This window comes from Coptis chinensis, chromosome 1 (genome assembly GCF_015680905.1).
Source record: "Coptis chinensis isolate HL-2020 chromosome 1, ASM1568090v1, whole genome shotgun sequence".
In the NCBI taxonomy this organism is placed as follows: Eukaryota; Viridiplantae; Streptophyta; class Magnoliopsida; order Ranunculales; family Ranunculaceae; genus Coptis; species Coptis chinensis.
The window spans coordinates 11,600,320-11,607,227 of record NC_141456.1 but is presented as its reverse complement, the minus strand read 5'-3'; the positions used below and the strand labels follow the sequence as shown (position 1 = coordinate 11,607,227).

At 37.9% G+C, this 6,908-nt stretch overlaps 1 long non-coding RNA gene across 1 annotated transcript; it reads right to left on the bottom strand.

The window, feature by feature from the left end:
• Positions 1 to 5,775: 5,775 nt before the first annotated feature.
• LOC147522134 (uncharacterized) lies at positions 5,776 to 6,208 on the bottom strand. The gene is made up of 3 exons (XR_015194994.1): positions 6,127 to 6,208; positions 5,940 to 6,036; positions 5,776 to 5,859 (listed from the first exon to the last, which is right to left on the bottom strand). It is a non-coding gene; the product is annotated as an uncharacterized LOC147522134 (long non-coding RNA).
• Positions 6,209 to 6,908: the final 700 nt, after the last annotated feature.

The following is a 6,908-nucleotide window of genomic DNA, read 5'->3' as shown; positions in this document are numbered from 1 at the left end:
GTTGAAAACCGAATCATGAATCCGTTGTTTTGGTTTGAGGTTGCTCTAGAGAGAGAGAGAGAAAGAGAGAGAGAGAGAGAGAGAGAGAGAGAGCAGGTATACAATCTTGTGTTAGGCACAGAGAACAATACTAGCATAATACCATTTTGTGAAGGTGAAGTGGGCTCGATCCATCCCAAATGAAACTTTTGTTTTGGCAAATAATGGATGGTGATATCTCGGTGTTATTACATCATCAAAGTCCACCTCTGTGGACCTCTGCGCATGCACATGACCCCATAACCAATGTAAGAACAACATACATATTTTCGCGATACATATTTCTCTCCACCATGCCCCTACTCCTTTTTGGGTGTTAATAGGAAAGCAGACAAAGAGAAAAATTATTTAGTACACTATTATTAACACCGAAGAGAAGTCTGAAAAATTTATTGGAAAATTTAAGCTGAAAAATTCAAGTATTGCACGGAAAAGGACTCACCAAACAGAGAAGTCCGAGCTCCAAAGTGAGATGGAGTCGTTCCTAAAAGGATCGCTACTTTGGCCAAAGGCGAGAGTGAAAGTAAAACCCAAAATTTCAAATTTCTTCCACGGTATGTAACTTATGACATGCGGTTCTTGAGCACTAAACTCGGTCGGTGGTAAATTTGGCTTGTCCTTACCGCACATCCAGCGGGGATTGCCGCGACTATCATATGCCATGGCTGCTTTTTTAAAAGGTCTTCATTGGGCTGCTGACTCTCATCTATAGACAAATCAACCACACAGAGAAATGCTTCGAGTCATGAAATATAATGGACATATTACAATATCGTTGTAAATGTAGGAAATGAGGGACCGACTTAGTTACGGAAAAGAAAAAGTAATCCTAGATGTCTAAATTCCATATAATGCTATCTTTCATAAATTCTTTCAAAAAGATTGCAATCGTGAAAGAAAATGAAAGTGTTAATTGCGATAAAGGCACTGACCTTCCATATCCATGTCAGAATCTGCAGGTGAGTGGGATGTATCTTCATTTGCATACTGAACTTCTGAAGGTCTTGACGGCGAACAACTTTGCTCAGACCGAGTATGCTGTTCGGATTCCATTAGACACTTTCTTTTCATCCATTCAAAATATTCATTTGCAATATTTTTTAAACCGGAACTCGGTGGCCCTTCTAGGCGAATATAGTCGTACATTATTTCCTGCCAAGAAGTGTGTGCTTGTGGTTGAGTTAGAAATACGGTATTCTTTCCTTCCACAAGTTGAGCTCCCGGTACATCTGCATTGAACAACCAGTATAGCCCATGGATCCGTGCCACCATAATCGAGTTGTCTTTACCTATAACTCCTGAAGAGAATAGAGGGGGGTTTGCTTTTGGGTCGTTGACTCGAACCTGGAACAATAATGACACTCTTAAATCAGTTTATAATGCATGACTAGACCTATAGCCCACACTATTTTTTGTCGAATTTTCAAACATACTTGCAATTCAGCCACAGTTGCGGATGCAAGTGCTACTCGCAATGTGTACTTCAACTTTAGAAATGTATGTGTTCCTATCTGCTATACTTCAAAACAAACCACGGGAGATTTTTGTTTTAGTCAGTCAAAGTCACTAGATTTAGCATTCATTAAAATACATCATACAGGAGAGCATGGTAACAGTTCAAAGTTACAAGTTTAGCAAGCTATACTTCCAAATTTTATTTTCTGTTTTCCAACAAACCTCCACATAAGGAGGGTTTGGGCGTTTGGCAGAGTGCCAGTTTATTAAATCCAATAAAATTGATAGTACACTTATTATACTCATTAGTGCAACAAAAGCAGCCTATCACTTAACTAAACTAACCATAGGGTGGGTAGGGCGACTAAGGTGAATTTGAATGTAATCTACTTGAGAATAATGCATAGTTTAGAAACCCTACGCTCGGGAAAAAAGGATTAAACACCTACTATAGCCCAATAAAGTTGAATTCCTAGAATAAAAAAGGCAGCTCATAGTCTCATACAACATTAAAACAATAATGGCCTTATCACTAAAAGACATACTTGCAAGAAACTGAAGATGACCGTAAGAGTAAAAAGGTTGCTCATACATCTAAAAAAAAGAAAGCATTCTAATCACAATGGACTGACATATTTCATATTACATTTGTCGAAGTTCAAACACTTAATGTATACTCAAAAGGATGCTTACACTAATCGGGTTAGTAGAGTAACCGCCATTTTCGTATGCGGGGTAAAACATAAACACTAGCGCTTCTTACAAAATCTTTGCTTCAAGGAATGACATACCAACCGCCTAAGAGTTCTCGCCTAATGCTTTGTCAATTGCATCCATATGTTTCCGGAGATTCTTCCACTTTACAACAAAATGAGCAAAAATAGGTGAGCAAAAATTTCGAGGATGCATTACAAAAAGAAAATAAACAAACCTGATCCATGCTTAATGAAATACCTAAAAAAAGAAAATGTAACTATCGATGCTTGAAGTATTTGAATGCTCAAATTAGCGAGTCAATTTCTGAGCGAGAAACTATGCACATATTATAATGTAAAACAAAGTGGATGGACCATTGTGTCCACAGAATTGCAATCTTTTTAGGTTTTATTGCTTAACTTCTATCATAATCGCATCATGCAAAACTTCGGCCTCTTAATAAACTGAAATGAAAACAGAGGATGTTCATCAATGAGTAATCGTTAACACACAAGATTTATTTAGATCACACAATTACAGTGTTCGGATATTGATCGGCTCCACCACGAAGAACAATTGTTCTTTGTCCTACTCCGATGGACGCCAACCAACGTAGCATAACATGAGAAACGTCCACCACTCTCCCTCCTCCTTTATCCGGGCTTGGGACCGGCAGTGCAAAGACTTTCATTACTTTGCACTGGCGGAGTTAAAAACGGGGTTGTTATCTCTTCAACCTGCAAAAAACAAAAAAACTTTCATAATATAACATTCTTATAAACCATCTAGCCATCATACCATCATAACAAGCTATAGTGCACAAGTTCGTTATGTCATTCTTACATCTTGCAAAAGGCTCGTACCATTACTTACAAAAAACATACTCAAAAAACCAAAATAGAAAAAAGTTTGCATATCCCACACAATAGATTACTCATACTGCAACCTTGATTCAAGCCAAATCAAAGGCCCCCCTTCAACAAAATCACTAAGGTCCGAGCAGCCAAATTGAGGTCCATCATAAATAGGAGCATTGGGAACCAAGACTTCGGATGTAGATCTTTTCTCCCCTCCAAGGACGACTCGCCATGGCAAATATTAGCGGTGGTAGTCATAACATATCCCTAGCAACCCGGAACACCATCTCTACCTAATAGGATAACCTTAAGAGGTGCACTCAACGTTTCAGCAGGAGGGTTTGCGGAGAGGGTTTCTTTGGAGGGTTCGCGAGGAGGGTTCACAGGAGGGTTCACGGGGAGGGTTCGCGAGGTTCAAACATATTCATTAAATTCTATTGAGGCTAACGGCGAAACTAAGTTGGAACCAACATCGGTTCCGGTGTTGTATCCCCTTGGCGGTTGACTATTCGACATTCCATTGTTGGTTACAAGCTTAAGCATATCCTGACAAAATGAAAAATAAAACTAAGATTTATATATATGATGAAAGCAATAAGTTTTATATTTAAGGCAAACTCACCATCAACACACCCTCAACTCTAGCTATGGAGGACTTCATCTCACTCATTTCACCCTTAAATTCAGAATTTGATGAAGACCTTGCTTGTGCTAACATCACCTTTGCAATACTTGTATGTTTTAATTGCTTCTTAGAGAGGTTAGAGCTGATTCCATGAGTCCTATTCCTTTTGTCCGCTCCTAAAACTTCGGTCAATTAGGTCATTATCAAAATCAAGATGAGTTGCCTTTGCCCTCTCCACTTGAAGTTGCATTTTTTTCTTTTCTTTTGAGCAGCCTCCACCAATTCCTATAGTGTTTTCCATGGAAATTAGTTCAAAATTAGCAAGTTAGTACAAACTTAAGGTAAATCGGTCGAGAAAAATTGTCTATAATAACAAAGACTTAACAAAATTATAGTTGGAACTCAAGTGAAATGCAAACTCACATAACGGCTCGAGCACTCTCCAAAATAGTTCCATTACGACGTTCATGTCCCGCTTTCCAACCGTCTACCCATCCATGTATCTTGTCGATTTTGTTTATTCTACATGTACATTGGTAAATAATTGTTAGCATATCGTGATCAAAATTTAAAAGTTTATGGAAAGACACCTACCATTTTATGCAACATGTTGGCATAATGATCATTATCCCCAAGTGTATGTCGAGAATCATTCAGTTTTATATTCTCACCATTCTTCGCTTTTCTTGCCATCACTTCAGGAGTGTTCTCATATAGTACAAACTGTTCCCAATGATTTGGATCAATGCCATCTGGGCATGCGGCGATTTGTTCTTCCAAGGTCTCAAACTTATTCAATATATCTTTTCTCAAGACCCATTTTCCATATCTAAACTTAGTACAAAAGTTTTTTTTCTGCATGTGAACGAGCTAGTGCTTGGTCAACATTTGTAACTTCAAATTCACGCTGTAAAACACAAGTTATATAGTAATGTGAATGAAGCTAAAACTCAAAATGTCTAGTATGCATTAAAAAAAAAAATAGAGGTAAACCTTACCATTAAGGCATTCCAAACCTTATCCTTGAAGTCAGGATGTACAAGCCTCCAATCGTGTAACTAATCGGGATCTGAGCTCGAATAAGACTACCAAAGACGAAGTATTCCATCCGGAGGCATTATCACCAACGACAACACCATCAATATCAATCAATACGGGTAACTTCCTAACATTTTCTGATTCTTGCATGTCGCCTGAAGGCTGAGATGCCTGTGAAACTGAAGTAGAAGGCTGTGATGCATGTGAGGCAGAACCAGAAGGTTGAGATGCACTAGGCTGTGGTTGACCTGATACCATTTCAAATGAAATCCTAACATATATTGCAAAATAGTCTATTAGTAGTCTGGTACTGAAAAATATAATCATGAAAGGTGAGAAAGAAGAATAAATAAAAGTATATAAACAATTCAATCCAAACAAAAGTATTTCATTACCTTATCACACATACCACCAATTTAATAAACCCCAGAGAGATACATAACAAACAAAATGAATAATAATAATAATATACACAATAAGCATACATATTAAGACTGGAAACTTTAAAGCAAAAAATTGTATCATAGTTTGGAAACTAAAACAATTACAATCAGGTTAAACACTTCATCAAAGGCTTCAAATTAGGTTGGTCCTCAAGGGTAGATTGGAAAACAATTGGTACATCTAGTGAGTCAACTCCACACGTCAATCGCCTCGGTGAATGGATGACTCCCGACCAATTAGGATTTTTCAAGTCCTTCGAGTAAAACACTTGACTAGCTTCGAAAGCGAGAATGACCGGCTCATCAAAGTACTGATCAACACTTTTCATCTTATTAAGATTGACCAACACCAAATTAGAGTCTGGACAGAGCTTGCAGCCATTGGTCTTGTCCTCCACCCTCACCCAATTGCAATAAAAGACTACTTGTTGAAAGTCCAGTATAGTCCAAATTTCTCTAATATTTGTTCAATAACCCCATACCACTTCGCCGATGCATCGACTGGATTTTTTGTCTTTCCTACTTGGCGTAAACGGTGATTGCCTCCATGCAAACACCACTATCTTGTGTGGCAACTGTTTAGATCATGTCACCTAGTAGAAAAGACAAAACCATTGATCTTGTACTTTCTATACATTTTAGCTTGGTGCAATGGTCCTTCAACTAATCGCCATAAGTCACTCTTGGTGTCATTTGCAGCCAATAACTGTAAAAAGACGATAGTTAGAAAGCTAATATTACTAACTTCAGATTTCCTATTTAACTAATGGATGAATTAAACAATACCTTGTTATATAACCAGACAATGAAATCTGTTTGTATCTGCACTTCTGACTTTGCAACCCCTTTTCCTCTACCACGAGATTGTAAGGAGCGGTATTCACTACAAATCATTCATGCAATTACGCATGAGTATTTTCATGTAGAGTACTAGAGTGGGTTTAGAAACCAAATGTGTCAAAAAAAAACACACCTGTAGTAATCATCAAGCTTTTCGACGTCTAGTCGAAACAAGACCCATCTACGTATTTGAATCCATTGTTTAACACTTAAGGTCACGATCTTTACCATCGAAAGCAAAGGCCCTTCATCACTATACTTCGCCATCTTCATCCGGAAAGGCCACACGCCGATTTATGATTTCCATCCCGCGAATTGGGCATATACTCCATAGCATACCTAATCGACTTCGAAACAATATAACGACTCAAGAATGGACCCTTCAACATATCGTTTATTTGCTGGGAATATTTTTACACTCTTTCATCGCCTCTATTAGAATAAGAAATTTAAGTATACACTTTCAATTTTAAAATCCAATTATAGAAAAAGCTAGAGAAGATATTAAGGTAAAAGTAATTTACATACCGTTCAAATGGAAACATCCACCTTTGATGCCGCAGTTCCAATAAAAAGAAGCGCTTCATCAGCCAAATGCACCATGAGGTGGATGCTGATATCAAAAAACGATGGTGGAAAATATTTTTCAAGCACGCACAATGCTTCTGCAACCATGTACTTGGCCTCTTGGATATGTTGCCGGACTAAGACTTTAGAGCACAACAAGTTGAAGAATAAGCTTATCTGATGAATAGCTCTTCGCAGGTCACAATGTTTAGGAAAAGCATGTTGAAGCAATACAGGTAGCAAATAACACATAATGACATGATAGTCATGAGATTTCATTACGAGCAAACCAGGTGGATTTAAAGTGACAATGTTGCTCAGATTTGATGAGAAACCAGAAGGAAGCTT